Here is a 16,386-nt window from a genome sequence, read left to right as displayed (position 1 = left end):
ATATTAGACTCCTTTAAGGAGGAATGCCGATTAGGTCCAGTCCCCTGATTGAATGATGTTTGGATGTTTTGAGAAGTTACCAATAGTCCCAATCCATTGGTGCCAGTACAGATGACCCCGGGGCAGGATCCTACGGTTGGACTGGACGGGGTAAACACTCTCACACTGTGAGCGGAGGGTTGACTCCTTCATAGCACACCTACATACAATACAACTGTCCAGATAAGCTACCAGTACCATCACTGGGGGGTGGGGCACTGTTGGGGAGGTTGAGGGATGGGGGGGTAGGGTAGTTGTTGCAACATCAGATTGCTATTAGTGCAGAGATGTGTAGATTGAAAAAGCTCTTGATCTCAGAGTCTATGTAGATCACTGTATATTCTCTTATACTATGTTTACCTAATCATTGGTTGATCGAAATTGCAATAAACTTTGTTTACAAAAAACAAATATGATTTTAGCACTTAAAAACACAAAAATAGTGCCTAGAAGCACAAATGTTGCAATTTGATATTAAGAGAGGTGTGGGTCCTAGGGTACCTCTGGCAGAGACATAGGCGGTCATTCTGACCCTGGCGGTCGGTGATAAAGCGGCGGCCAACCCGCAAACAGGCCGGCGGTCTAAAAAATGGTATTCTAACTCTGGCGGGAACCGCCAACACAGGCCGCCACATTAACACTCCGACCGCCACGGCGGGACCGACAAACAGCGCGGCGGTCACCGCCAACAGGCAGGCGGCAGACAATGTACCGCCCACCCTATCACAACTCACCAATCCGCCACCTTTTCCGGGGCGGGAGCCCCGCCGATAAAAACATGGCGGCAACAGACTACGAACGGGAAAACGCTCACCTATACACAGTCCACGAGGATGGAGGACAGCATGGAGCCCAAATTACACATCCTACCAGCTATTGTCTACCTGCTCATCTACCAGGAGTACGAACGCCGGCGCAGACGACAACGGTGAGTACTGCACCCACGACACAGGGGAGGGGGGAGGAGAAAAGCTTACGGGCACACACATGTGCTATACACCCCCCCCACCACAAATACCTACACCCCAATGCCGACCAACAAGTCAGAGTGACACCACACAAACCCCCCGGAATAATGCAAAGACACAATTGAAATGTTCGATAAAATATATGTATAAATAGCTCCATTGAAGGAATGGCAAATAGGCCATATAAAAGATACAAAAATAAGGAATGAACATAGTCAACAAGATATCCATAGGCAAAAAGTCCGGCACATTCCGTCAAAGTTCCATAGTCCGTGGGCCAATGTGCACAAACACATGGGCAACGCCCACACAGGAGACCCGATACCATTGGAGAGAACACTGCAGGGGCATCAGATGATAAAACTACAGGCACCTCAGGGGGAAGGGAAGGGGGGGGCACCTCAGCCACATGAGTCCACAATGCCAGATCCACCAGGGGCCTCCATGCCCACTGTCCCATCCTGGGGGGTGCAAAGCCACAGTCCATCAGATGGATTACCGACTCCACTGTTATTGGAGGAGTCATGGTGCCCCGAGTGCTTCCTGAAGCCCTGCTCGACACAGAACCGGCACTGTCAATGGGCCAGCGGTGCTTGAGATGAAGGGCCCAGCGGAGCGGTGCTCGAGATGAAGGGCCCAGCGGAGCGGTGCTCGAGATGAAGGGCCCAGCGGAGCGGTGCTCGAGATGAAGGGCCCAGCGGAGCGGTGCTCGAGATGAAGGGCCCAGCGGAGCGGTGCTCGAGACGGCGGGGCCCAGCGGAGCGGTGCTCGAGACGGCGGGGCCCAGCGGAGCGGTGCTCGAGACGGCGGGGCCCAGCGGAGCGGTGCTCGAGACGGCGGGGCCCAGCGGAGCGGTGCTTGAGACGGCGGGGCCCAGCGGAGCGGTGCTTGAGACGGCGGGGCACGGCGGGGCCCAGCGGAGCGGTGCTTGAGACGGCGGGGCCCAGCGGAGCGGTGCTTGAGATGAAGGGCCCAGCGGAGTGGTGCTTGACAGGAAGGGCCAAGCGGAGCGGTGCTTGACAGGAAGGGCCAAGCGGAGCGGTGCTTGACAGGAAGGGCCCAGCGGAGCGGTGCTTGACAGGAAGGGCCCAGCGGAGCGGTGCTTGAGATGGCGGGCCCAGCGGAGCGGTGCTTGAGATGGCGGGCCCAGCGGAGCGGTGCTTGAGATGAAGGGCCCAGCGGAGCGGTGCTTGAGATGAAGGGCCCAGCGGAGCGGTGCTTGAGATGAAGGGCCCAGCGGAGCGGTGCTTGAGATGAAGGGCCCAGCGGAGCGGTGCTTGACATGAAGGGCCCAGCGGAGCGGTGCTTGACATGAAGGGCCCAGCGGAGCGGTGCTTGACATGAAGGGCCCAGCGGAGCAGTGCTTGACATGAAGGGCCCAGCGGAGCGGTGCTTGACATGAAGGGCCCAGCGGAGCGGTGCTTGACATGAAGGGCCCAGCGGAGCGGTGCTTGAGATGGCGGGGCCCTGTTCTGCGGTGCTCCTCCCGGCGGGGCCCGTTCAGCGGTTCTTGTCCCGGCGGGGCCCGTTCAGCGGTTCTTGTCCCAGCGGGGCCCGTTCAGCGGTTCTTGTCCCGGCGGGGCCTGTTCAGCGGTTCTTGTCCCGGTGGGGCCCGTTCAGCGGTTCTTGCCCCGGCGGGGCCCTGTTCAGCGGTGCTCCTCCCGGCGGGGCCCGTTCAGCGGTTCTTGTCCCGGCAGGGCCCGTTCAGCGGTGCTTGTCCTGTGTGTCTAGGGAGCCAGACCTGGGCAAGACTTCCCGCTCATTCACCATCCGAACTTGCGGTCGCGGCGCCCTCCTGTGATGGAGTCCTGGGCCCGTGGGTGTCGTCCGTAGTGGGCAGCTCGCCTGCTGCCTGACTTCTCCGCCCTGCTGCCCTTGCCCTCCTTCGCTGGAGCTCTGTGGCCCTTGCCTCCCTTGGATGATGTGGCAGGTGATGGGGCAAGGCTACTGTCCTTGGTGGCAGCCGTCTCAGGCTTGTTGCGCCGGGCCTTTTTCTTCTTTGTCCTCTTCCCAGGGGGGGGGGCTGGCTGTCCCCTTGCTGCTGGCCGATGTTCCTGCCCTAGGATCTGGTGGACTCCAATAGCCCTCACTATGGTCACAGTAGATGCAGGGCTGGTGGTGGCTGAGGTGCTTTTTTTGGTCTTACCAGATGGAGGGGGTGGGTCAGTGATTGGAACGAGTTCAAGGTTGGAAAGGAAAAGGACTTGGGGAGGACAGGGACGGGTAGGTGTAGTGGGTTTGGGAGTGGAGGAAGAGGATGTGGTTGTAGGAGAGTCAAGTGTGCTGTCTTTGGGTGCAGGTGCTTGTGACGGAGGCTGTCGTGAGGTGGATGGCTGTTGGGTGGGTGGCTGCCTGCGTTTGTGTGCTTTGGAAGAGGGGGTGACAGACACACTGGGAGAGGACACAGGGGACGTGTAAATGGCAGTGGGGGTGGTGACTGCATGTGTGCGTACTGTAATGGAGGGTGTGCTGGTGATGGAAGTACTGGCTGATGGGGGTGTGCATGCAGGTGTGAGTGGAGACGTCACAGGGAGGGAGGAGGGAGATGAGGAGGTGGGGGACACAGAGGTGGTAGTGACTGTTGGCATGTCTACCTCTGGATGTTGCTTGGGTGAATGCTTGTGGGATCTGTGGTGCTTATGTCTGGATGAGCTGCCCTTGGGTGTTGAGGTGTGTGCAGGCTGGTCTGATGGTGTGGATGGGATAGGCAGAGGAACAGGAGACTGGGACTGGGTGGAGGGAGTCAGAAGAGGGAGGCTGGAGACAGGGACAATGGCTGCCGTCAGTGCTGAGGCCAGACCGTTGAATGATCGCTGATGGGCAGCCTGACCCGAATGAATGCCCTCCAGGTATGCATTGCTCCGATGCACCTCCCTCTCTACACCCTGGATGGCATTCAAAAGGGTAGACTGCCCAACAATGAGTGTCCTGAGGGCAGCAGGGGTAACTGGGGCAGGGCCTGAGGTGCCTGGGGCGAAGGAGATGCCCGCCATCCTGGGCGAGCGGGCACGGAGCGAAGGCTGAGGGGCTGCTGGGAGGGCGGGCGGGGCTGGTGCGCTGGGTGGCGGCTGTACCTGTTGTGGCGGTGGGCACGGATGTTGCCGCCACCGCTAGGGAGCTCCCTTCCGAGGACGTGTCGGTGTCGCTGACGTCTCCACGGGTCCCCGTTGTGGAGCTCCACTCGCCCTCCGTCTCACTGGTGTACTCGGAGTCTGTCGTATGGCCCTCCGGGGCCATGTGAGATGCAGCTCCCTTGTGCTCCAATGCCACTTCTCCTCCGCCAGATGATGCTAATGCACACATGAACAGGAAGACAAAGAAAATGGGGGGGGGTGGAGAAATGAAGACAGGTTGAGTGCATGCATTGGCAACACCGTTGTCGGAGAGGACAGACACAGAAGCCCCCTGAACTAGGCCGCGCAATGGGGGTACACTACTCAGTTATTGTGACTAGTACTACGGGTCTCTGGACGACAAATCCACACATGGGTGAGGCTGGACCATGGATAGCTGTACTTGGCGCCCTGGGGGGCGGGGGCACAGGACCGTGTCTAACAGAGGGGCCTAGCCTACAGAATGCGCCGTGGCCTGGAGATAGCCACAGCCCTCCTCCCCCACCCAGACACATTGCCTGCGCGCAAAGATAGCAGAATGTGCTGATACTCACCCCCTTGTGTCTGCTGTGATGTCCTCACGCGCCCATCCAAATCGGGGTAGGCCACCGCCAGGATCCGGGACATCAGGGGGGTCAATTGGCGGCTGGCACCCCTCCTACGTTGGGAGGCCATCCACAGCAGAGACTCTGCGGTCTTTCTGGTCCCGCGGCGGATGTCCTCCCACCTCTTTCGGCAGTGGGTGCCCCGTCTGTTGTAGACCCCCAGGGCCCGGACGTCCTTGGCGATGGCACGCCAAATGTCGATCTTCTGATGGGCGCTGACCTATGTGACATGTACAGGGTGATAAAAGAAATCGCATCAGTTTTCTGCCTGGTCAATGTGAGTGGCCCCCCCTCCCCAACCTTGCCATGTGGCACATGCTCTCATCTTTCGTGCGTTGCAGTCCTCATTCGCTCCCCTTCCCACCATCTTACATACACCCCACTCAACACAGGCATAGCCCATTCAACGTGCACCCTGTGTACTAACCTGTTGGTCTGGAGGACCGTAGAGTAGCGCATACTGGGGGAGGACCCCATCAACAAGTTCCTCCAATTCTTCGGCAGTGAAGGCAGGGGCCCTTTCCCCAGTCGCAGCAGCCATTGTATCTCCCAGACCGAGGTCACAGCAGCACTTGCAGTATAGGTCCTCTCCTGTGGATGATCAGATCTCGAGTGATTAATCAGATAGAAAATGGCGGTCACGCCCGCGGTGGTGCGTACCGCGGCAGTGCGTACCGCGACCGCCGGCGCACATCGTCATTGGCTGCTTTGCGCCGCGGTCTTCGACCGCCACGGTGTGCCACGCCAGCGCAGTGACCTCACATCCCACTGTCACACTTCACAGGTCAGGCAGCCGCCATTTCAAGGGCCCATATGCCATGATTTCTACTGCGTCACACAGGCCTTGCATAGCCACTCATACAAGCCGTTCCATGCATAGCGATTCGTGTACTGTGCAAGCTGTTTGAATTGACCTGTGGGTTGCTTGACTCTGTGCTCCATGTTGTCCTTCCTAGGCACCGTCCGCTGGGACTTGCGAGGAGAAGGATGAATCCTCCTGTGTACCGACCGCTGGTGGACCATTCGACAATGGAAGAACGACATATCATACTTACATACCGGCTTGAGCAACTATACATGAACTATGTGCCCAGCTGGAGCCAGACCTGATGTCCCCCATCCGCCAACCCACAGGGATTCCCCCTCTGGTGCAGGTTATGTCAGTACTTTTAGTTGAGGCCTCATGCGTCTCCACTGTCTGTGTTTCCCCCCAGTTCCTGTTAACTGATTTGTGACTTTCCCTTCCCTTTTCAGAGCTGTATGACCCACTGCCTGACTTCTGGTTTCTTTGCCCATGGACTAAAGCTTATTGAAATTGGTATGTTGTCATCACAAAGTAACTGGCCATTATTGCACCGTTATGTGTAATACATTTGTTAAGAATACAAGCAGACTCCTGTTTTTTTAAGTGGAATAAGTGATTTATTTTAAGTGCTACATATAGGTAAATGATTGGGAAGCGGGGATGGGTGGGGGTGGAGTAATGTCCATGGCAGAGTCCAGTTCTCAGTCGCACAGGTGCATTGTCCATATGCCTGTGGAAGGATGGAGCAAGGGCAGTTCAAGGTTGGACAGGGTGACAATGTGGGACAGTGGGATGACATCAGGGCGTATCTTAGGCTGGCGGGGGGTCTTGCAATCCTACTCTGTCTTCTTGTGAGATCTCAGGTTCCGCTTGCGGGGTGGTTCATCTTCTGCAGGAGGTGGGGTTCTGGTGGCCTGTCATTGTGTGGGGGCCTCCTGTCCACTAGCGCCGGCAGAGGTGGTAGGCTGTTCCTGGCCTGGGCTAGTGACAGGGGCCCTTTGGGGTGCCACATGGTCCCGCAATGTGGTGACGATCTGGGTAAGGGCCAGGACGATGGTCCCCATTGCGGAACCGATGTTCCTCAGTTCCTCAGTTCCTCCCTGAACCCCATGTACCGTTCCTCCTGCAGTTCCTGGATCTCCTGGAACCGGGCCAGTACCGTCGCCATCGTCTCCTGGGAGCGGTGGTATGCTCCCATGATGGTGGAGAGGGCCTCTTGGAGAGTCGGTTCCCCGGGCCTGTCCCCCCCTGTCGCACAGCAGCCCTCCCAGTTCCCCTGTGTTCCTGGGCCTCTGTCCCCTGGACGGTGTGCCCACTACCACTGCCCCCAGGTCCCTGTTGTTGTTGGGGTGGTGGGTCAACCTGGGTGCCCTGTAGTGGTGGACACACCGCTGATTTACGTGCCCTGGAGACAGAGGCATGGGCCCGCTGGGTGGGAGCTGTGCTGGTGTTCCCAGAGGGGGTTGGGTCTGGTGTAGCCTGTGGCTGTCTGTGGGGAACCGACTGTCCAGAGGTCCCCGATGGGCCGGGCTGGTCGTCTGGCTCCAGGGAGACAGAGCTGCTGTCATCGCTGGGGGCCTCTTCTGGGGGTGGGATGGACATCTCTGGACCCTCCGTGGCGGTGTGGTGTCGTTCGGGTCCTGCAGGGGTATAAAGGTATGGTTATTGCTTCTGTGTGTGGCATTTCGTGTGATGGGTGGGTGTCCGTGTACCCATGTGCAGGCATTTCCTTGTGGGGGCTTTTGTGAGGGTGGCTTGTGGGGGTGATGTGTGTGTGCAGTGGGCATGCTTTGGTGATGGGTGGCCATGCTTTGTGCTCGCATGCAGGGCTTGGTGTTGGGATGGGTGGGTTGTGATGGTGAGACATTTGCTAGGGGTTGGTGTGATGGGGAAGGGGGTGAGGGTGGGGGTATGATTTGGCATGCAGGTGGGGTGGGAGTGGGGGTGGAAAGCAGTAGTGAAGATTTGCCTTACCAGAGTCCATTCCTCCGCCTACTCCTGCGAGGCTCTCAGGATGCAGGATGTGCAAGACTTCCTCCTCCCACGCGGTAAATTCTGGGGGAGTAGGTGGGGGTCCACCGCCAGTCTTCTGCACCGCAATGTTGTGCCTTGATACCATGGAACGCACCTTCCCCCGTAGGTCGTTCCATCTCTTCCTGATGTCCTCCCGATTGCGTGGATGCTGTCCCACCGCGTTAACCCTGTCCACTATCCTTTGCCATAGCTCCATCTTCCTGGCAATTGTGGTGTGCTGCACCTGTGCCCCGAAGAGCTGGGGCTCTACACGGACTATTTCCTCCACCATGACCCTGAGTTTGGCGTCACTGAACCTGGGGTGTTTTTGGGGTGCCATGGGGTGGTGTGGTTGAGGTGTGGGGTGGCGTTTGTGGTGCTGGGTGTGGTGCGTGTGGTGGTGTGTGGTGTTTGGTGCGTGGATTCTGTGTGGGTGATGGTGTTGTGTGCCTGTGTGTTGTGGGATTCTCTATTCTGTGCTCTGTCTCTCGCCTTCATCAATGATTTCGGGTCGTAGGGACTTGTGGGTGATGTGGGTGTGTGCTTTATATTTTGTTGGGTGTGTGGGAGTGGTATTAGTATGTGTATCAGGTGTGCGTATTTCGAACTGACCAATGTTGCTGAGTTTTCTATGTGTGTGTGTATTGTGACCGCGGCGGCGTGTACCGCCAATGGAATACCGCGTTTGAAAGACCGCCGCGTGGATTTGTGGGTCGGAATGGTATGGGCGTTTTTCTGTTGGCGTGACGGTGGAGGTTTGGTCAGCGCCATTTTTTCGCTGTCCTTTGGTGTGGCGGATTTTTGTGGATGTCGGGTTTTTGGCGGTTTGCCAGTTGCGGGTCAGAATGACCGTGGCGGTTTACCGCGGCTGCGGCGGTGTTATGGTGGCCTTCTGGCCGGCGGTAAGCGACTTTTACCGCCGAGGTCAGAATGACCCCCAAAGTCTGGCTTAGTCATGATGCTGCAGGGTGACCTCACTGGGTCATGCTCACATCACGGGGTCATAGGTGCCGCAACAGAGTCGGGTGTCATGAACGTCGGTGCCACGACATTCTGATCTCAGCGAACTCATGTGGGATCAGCGGCTGCGGCGATGCAAGGCCTGCAGAGTTGTTGGGGTCATCACACTTCTGTGGGGTCCACGGCTTCAGGTGCAGGAGGCCTTGCAGGTTGCGTGCAGCGGCGTCCTTAGTGAAGCTGCATGACGTCGTCTGGTGTCGTTTTACAGGATTTCACCAGAAATTGCCTTCCAGAGGCCCAGGAACTGGAACGGCACACTCTGGCAAGCTAGAGTCCACAACATGCAGACTTGAAACTGGATGGTGAAGCCTTTACTTTCAAAACAGTAGGCAAGCTCTACTCCAAGCCCTTGGAGATTTTTCTTCAAGCAGAAATGCACAACAAAGTCCAGTCTTTGTCCTCTTTCACAGGCAGAAGCAGCAACTACAGGGTAGCCAAACAGGCAGGAGCAGCACTTCTCAGCTCTTCTCCTTGGCAGAGGTTTCTCTTGGTTCCAGAAGTGATTTTAAAGTCTGGGGTTTTGGGTCCACTACTTATACCCCTTTCTGCCTCTGAAGTAGGCAAAATTCAAAGGGAAGTCTCTGTTGTTCACAAGATCCTGCCTTGCCCAGGCAAGGGCCAGACACACACCAGGGGTAGTAGACTACATTGTCTGAGGGCAGGCAGAGCCCATTCAGGTGTAAGTGACAACTCCTCCCTCCATTCTAGCCCAGATGGCTCATCAGAATATGCAGGCTACACCCCAGCTTCCTTTGTGTCACTATCTAGAGGAGCTTCACAAACAGCCCAACTGTCAGTCTGACCTAGACAGGGAATCCACAAAACAGACAGAGTCACATAATTCTTAAAGCAACAAAATGCCTACTTTCTAAAAGTGTCATTTTCAAATTAACAATCTAAAAACCAACTTCACTAAAAGGTGTATTTTTAAATTTTGTGTTCAGAGACCCCAAACTCCAAATTTTGATCTGCTCTCAAAGGGAAACTGCACTTTAAGAATATTTAATGGCAGCCCCAATGTTAACCTCTGAGAGAGATAGGCCTTACAACAGTGTAAACGAAATTTGGCAGTATTTCACTGTTAGGACATGCAAAACACATCAGTACATGTCCCTTCTTCAACATATATTGCACCCTGCCCGTGGGACTACCTATGGCTTACCTTAGGGGTGCCCTACATGTATAAAAAAGAGAAGGTTTAGGCCTGGCAAGTGGGTACACTTGCCAAGTCGAACTGGCAGCTCAAAACTGCACACACTGACACTTCAGTGGCAAGTCTGCGCCATGTTTACAAGGCTACTCAAGTAGGTGGCACAACAAGTGCTGCAGGCCTACTAGTAACATTTGATTTACAGGCCATAGGCACCTCTAGTGCACTTTACTAGGGACTTATTAGTAAATCAAATATGCCAATCATGGAAATGACAATTACACATATAGGGTGTCATTCAGACCAAGGTACCGCCGACAAATGACCGCACCGCGGTCAAAAGACCGCGGCAGCCATTCAAACATTTCCGCTGGGCCGGCGGGCGCTCTCCAAAAGAGCGCCCGCCGGCCCAGCGGAAATGCCCCTGCAATGAGGACGCCGGCTCAGAATTGAGCCGGCGTAGTTGCAGGGGTGCGACGGGTGCAGTTGCACCCGTCGCGTATTTCAGTGTCTACAAAGCAGACACTGAAATACTTTGTGGGGCCCTCTTACGGGGGCCCTGCAGTGCCCATGCCATTGGCATGGGCACTGCAGGGGCCCCCAGGGGCCCCGCGGCACCCCCTACCGCCATCCTGTTCATGGCGGGTTTCCCGCCATGAACAGGATGGCGGTAGGGGGTGTCTGAATCCCCATGGCGGCGGAGCGCGCTCCGCCGCCATGGAGGATTCAATGGGGCAGCGGTAAACCGGCGGGAGACCGCCGGTTTACCCTTTCTGACCGCGGCTGAACCGCCGCAGTCAGAATGCCCTTGGGAGCACCGCCAGCCTGTTGGCGGTGCTCCCGTGGTCGGTGACCCTGGCGGTCACCGGCCGCCAGGGTCAGAATGACCCCCATAGTTTCACATAGGGAGCACTTGCACTTTAGGACTCGTCAGCAGTGGTAAAGTGCCCAGAGTAACAAAAACAGCAAAAACAGAGTCCAGCACATAGAAACAAAGTGGGAAGTAGATGCAAAAAGTTAGTGGAGACCACGCCAATAATGCCAAGTCCAACACAGACACTCTCACGCCCTCTGTTACACCAAGCCAGACACTCTCATACCCACTCTCACAACCGGACATACACTTTCACTCTCACACACATACACTCTAATACCCACTCTTACACAAAGACTGACACTCTTACACCCACTCTCACATCCAGAGAGACTCTCTCACACTCACTTGCACATCATCAGAGATACTGTTACATGTACTCTGAAAGCAAGACAAATATTCCTACTCTCATACCTAGACAGACATTCTTACACCCACTCTGACATTCAAACAGACACTCAGACCCCTACTGCCACACTAAGACAGGCACTCTTGCATGCACTCTCACATCTAAAAAGACAATCTCACACCCACTCTGACACCTAGACAGACACTAAGACACTCTCACACTAAGATAGACACTCAGACACCCACTCTCTTAACAAGACAGACACTCTCATCCCCACTCTCACACCCAGACAGCCACTCTCACACCCAATTTCACATTCAAACACTTTCACACCGACTCTCACACCAAGACAGACACAGTCACATCAACTATCATACCAACAGAGACCCTCTCACTTCCATTCTCACAGCAAGACATATCCTCTCACATCTACTCTTACAAGACAGACACTCTCACACTCACTCTTACACATAGACACTTTGACACCCTCTCTCACAACATGACAGACACTAGTGTCAAATCCAGACAGAGACTCTGACACCCACTTTCGCACCAACAGAGACACTCTCTGACCCAATCTCACATGATACAGAAAGTCTCACACCCACTCTCAGACCCATAGAGACAGTCTCAAATGCATTCTGATGCTCAGAGTCAAGCTGTCACACCCACTCTGGTACTCAGACACAGTCTTTTCACATCCAGACATTTTCTCTCACACCCTAAGATATCCTCCCACACACACTCTCACAGTTAGACTCTCATACTCTCAGTCACATCCACAAACTATAAGGCTGTGTTCAAATGAAATGCAGAAATATAGTTATAATTGGAGGGTACTAGTAAAAAGTTTTTATTGGTTGTTCTGTGTATGTTGGTACATAGAGGTAGATAACAATATTGTGAGAAAAGAGAATAGATGTGGGATTGGCTTTTGAGAAGGCAGAAAAATCTATTGTTGTCTGTGATATGTGTAATATTTGAAAAAGTCAACCACACCTGCTATCGTTCATTTAAGGTTAAGCATGGTGCTTGCAGAAACTGTTATGAACTTGTGACCTACTGCTGCAAGAGAATGTTGCAAACTACGTTACCACGGAAGCACAGCTAGAGTACCATGGGGCGGAGGGTATAAAAAAGACTAGATTGTGACTTGGTAGTTAAAGTCCACCGGAAAAAAGTGTTGAAAAGTATGTTTTGGAGAGAATAGATTTGTTTATTAAAACAGAACCATAGATAGCATTATTTTAGATTAAATACCAAAAACAAATTTCGTCCTCCCATGTGGATCCAACCGTGAAAATACATAAGGGGTCCAAGATGAGCCCTGCGGAGGATCTGGCAGAAACTGGTATGAATTGGGCTATCTTTTGAGGAGTGTTGGAAAGGGTAAACTATGATATCCAGTCAGAAGATGAATGCTATTACTTACATGTGAAAGGGAGATTTTGATTGGCTTTGTAATTGAGTAACCTTGAAAGCAAAGTTGAACCGATTGTCGGTAATGGTTAATTTGCTTGAGAGTGGTGTACCGTTCTACTGCTTGGTTTATGTGTATTTTAAGTGAGAAGAAATTGAAACAAATACTTACAGGCGAATATACAGAGCAAGAAACATACTTAACAGGTATGTGTAGTATAGTATATTTTAAATTCAAATGTTTTACTAGAGGAATAATAGTATATCACAAGAGTGCAAGTGATTAATATGTTCATAAGCACTAAAAGGAATATATATAATGTCTATATGCTAAGAACAAACATAGGTATAATAATCAGTAAAGAAAGATTACACTTCATTGTAACCACGGAAGAAGCAAAACTAAGCTAGACTAGAGGTAGGCCATAGAGTACGGTAGCTTGTTCTTAGAATATGAAACATGTTGTTTTAAGTTGAACTGAGTTATATGTGGAATTGGAGAGCATTATGGTCACATGCATATTAACTCTTAAATAGATACTAGAGGTGGTATTGCTATTACCATACGGATGGAGCCACTGACTTAACACTAAGGGGATCATTATGACCCTGGCGGTCTTTGACCTCCAGGGCCAAAACAACGGGAGCACCGCCAACAGGCTGGCGGTGCCTCCCGGTGTATTTGGACCGCGGCGGTAGCGCCGCGGTCGCACCGCCGGGGCCGGCGTTTTACCGCCATTTTAGCCCCGGTGGTGATAATCCGCCAGGGCAGCGCTGCAAGCAGCGCTGCCCTGGGGATTATGACTCCCCTACCGCTAGCCTGTTTCTGGTGGTTTGCACCGCCAGGAAGAGGCTGGCGCTAAGGGGACTCAGGGGGCCCCTGGGGGCCCCTGCACTGCCCATGCACTTGGCATGGGCAGTGCAGGGGCCCCCAGGCAGAGCCCCGTCGCGCATTTCACTGCACTGCTACTGCACCCGCCGCACATCAGCATTGCCGCCGGCTCAATTACGAGCCGGCGGCAATGTTGATGTGACTTTTCCGCTGGCCCAGCGAAAATGTCAAAATAGGGAGCCAGCCATACCGCCAGCAATGGCGGTATTCTGGCACCCGCAACCTCGGCGGTCTGCCATGCAGACTGCCGAGGTTGTAATGACTCCCTTAGATACTTATAGGGCTGATTTTAGACTCATGCGTGCAGCTAGATACTATTTATGGTTTTATCAGTATTGGAGAAATATGCATACATAGTTATATAGTCCTGCACTCACTTTATTTACTTAAACATCTAAAGGAGCCTTGTAGTTAAAAGATGTCCTTTTAACTTTCACTGAGTTAGACATGCACTTACAGACGTCTATGCTAACTTATATATGCAGTGTCCAAGTCATACTGCAACTGACATAGCTAATTACAAAAGGATAGAACCACTGACACAGCCAGTCTGAGAGTGAGATGCTCGCTTATAAACCCGTGCACCTACTCAGTCAGTAGCTATGCAGCCAGCAGTATCAAAGCCAGTTGCACACACACTTACATACTATTGTAGTCACCAGCACAGCTAGTTAGGTATTCACAGAGACAGTTACAGACACATTTACAGACCCATAGACTTAGTGAGAGAGCCAGTGATATGCTGTCATATTGTGTTAAACATTTGCTGGTATAGTCTTATACAGACTCATACACTAACTCAGATATGTACTAAGGTACTGATAGAAAGTAGTCACCTATTAAGACAGGTCCTCCTTTAAGCATGGCTTGAGGCTACTACTACAGAGTGTGAGTGTGAAATATTACCGATACTTCAAGTTGACATTAAAAATCCTTTTAGTAAAGCTTTAAAGTGTACTTTTAGTACAAATAAGTTACCCTTCACTTAGGCAATCAGTGACATGTAACCAATAAGACAGGAAGAGGGCCAGTTATACATTAATACATGCACCGAGATAGCAGTTATGTATCCAGCAGTATTGGTGGCTGTTGCACACACAGTTACATACTCATTTACTCACCACATATACTTAAATATCTGGTGGGACAGTCATAAAGGTACTGATACACTCAGTCAGATATGTACCAAATACTAACACAACCTGCTCAGCTATCTACATAAGTATTCTACTGCTGTAGACCCTGAGTATGCAGTTTTACTGTCAGCTGCACGTGCCATTGGAAAGGCTGCTTATCAGTCCTCAAATTGTCATTTTAGTGGTAAAAGTTCAGTTCTCAGGTAGACTCTAGGTAGGGCATAGAGCAGGGAGCTTCCTATTTAAAAGTTAGATGTGTAGATAGAGAGTCTTATGCTCACTTTTATACTTTATACTACAACTCATATAGCTAATAATAACAAAACAATAGAGCCACTGACACATCCAGTCAGACACTGAGAGACATGCTTATACATCCAGGCACACACCCAGACAGCACTTATGATCCCATTAGTATTGGGGCCAGTTGCACACACAGTTACATATGTCTGTGGTTACCATATTTACTTAAACATCTGGAGGCACACTCATAAAATGACTCATACGTCACCCAGACATATAGCCAGGTACTGTCACAACCTGCTCACACTTCCAAATAACTATTTTTTAAATCATGGCTCAGGCCTACTACTGCACACTCCAAGTATGCACCTTTACTATCTGCTGAAGTTGACATTAGAAAGGCTGCTTGTCAGTTCTTAAATTGTCATTTTAGTGGTCAAAGTTCACTTGTCAGGTAGGCTCTATTTAGGACATAGATCAGGGAGCTTCATCTTAAAAAAATGAAACATGTCCCTCTAAGTTTAACTGACTAAGATAAGCAGTTACAGGGTGGTGTGCTTACTTATATATGTATTGTCTAACTAATACTGCAACTCATAGTTAATAACAAAAGGATAGAGGTGCCGGTATGTAGACAGAGCTAAATGTTTTTTTTATAATTTAATTTGCAGATATCCACTTGTATTGAAAAAAGAAAAATCAGAATGCCTGATAAGACATACAGAAGAAAGAAACAGAGGAAGAAATACTACCTAATTCAAAACTGACAGTAAAAAGACAGATAAGGTACAAAATGGTGACAAGAAAAAAAAGTCTGATGAAAATTGCAAATTGCAAATTGAAAACAAATGTCCAGTGAGACGAGGAAGTGTAAATTAAATCACAGAGGAAGGTTTACATGCTAGTAAAGGTAGAAAAAGTAATCAACAATGGGAGGAGTTGGCTTGGAGACAAAAAAAGTTTAAGGAAATAAGAGCAAAAAGTTTTGAACTAGAGTATTACAAAATTTGCTGAAAAAGATTAAGAACGATAGAAAGAGAAGTGCTGTAGTTAAGGAGAAGCAACTTATTGAGAGTATTGTGGACAAAGCATTGGTTTTAAAACGAAACTTGTCCTAATATTACTCTGAATCAGGACACTAGACAAAACAGTACTCTGCATGAGGAAAAGAACATTGAGGAAAAGGCTAATTAACAAATACATAATTATCTAAAATCTTTTAAAGGTGAATGGATGCACACATCTAGCACAGAGCCATTTTTTTTAATGAAGAGAACTACTTGCAAGAAAACTCATTAGTGCATACAGTTGACAGAAGTGCCCATTGCTCTGCAGTGAAGGATGGCAGTCCAATAGAAAAAGAACAATTAGTTCCTAGGAATGTAAAACAAGTGATAGCTGAAGTAGTACAGGGTAGGCCTAAGCAAGCTCCTGTGTACAAGTACAGGTGTAGCAGTATCTGTACTGTCCGTCAGGAATCCATTCATAAATTAAAAAGGTTTCTAAGAGAATTTTCATGGAGGAGTCTGAAACAGAAAATTAAGATGCTTCAAGAATTAGATTCATGTACACTTAGAAAATGCACAAACTTACAAGGTCATTCTTTGGCATGTCTTTCAAAAAAGTGTGTAAAAGTAATTTTCGACACTTTAGAAAGTTAGCTGTACATCATTTAAAAAAATGTGCAATCTAGTTAAGAGACTTTGGCCCTCATTGTGACATTGGCAGTAAATCCCACTTACCGCAATGCTGACTGCCGC

General features: G+C 51.3%; 1 long non-coding RNA gene across 1 annotated transcript in view; it reads left to right on the top strand.

Annotated features, from left to right (window-relative positions):
• The window catches only part of LOC138258843 (uncharacterized), a 48,204-nt gene extending 32,789 nt beyond the window's left edge, over positions 1-15,415 (top strand). The window contains exon 3 of the long non-coding RNA XR_011198589.1: positions 15,298-15,415. This is a non-coding gene — a long non-coding RNA (uncharacterized lncRNA). The remainder of the gene's footprint in view (positions 1-15,297) is intronic.
• Positions 15,416-16,386: the final 971 nt, after the last annotated feature.

This window comes from Pleurodeles waltl, chromosome 2_1 (genome assembly GCF_031143425.1).
Source record: "Pleurodeles waltl isolate 20211129_DDA chromosome 2_1, aPleWal1.hap1.20221129, whole genome shotgun sequence".
NCBI classification, from domain to species: Eukaryota; Metazoa; Chordata; class Amphibia; order Caudata; family Salamandridae; genus Pleurodeles; species Pleurodeles waltl.
The sequence above is the reverse complement of the archived record's forward strand: the minus strand, read 5'-3'. Positions and strand labels throughout refer to the sequence as shown.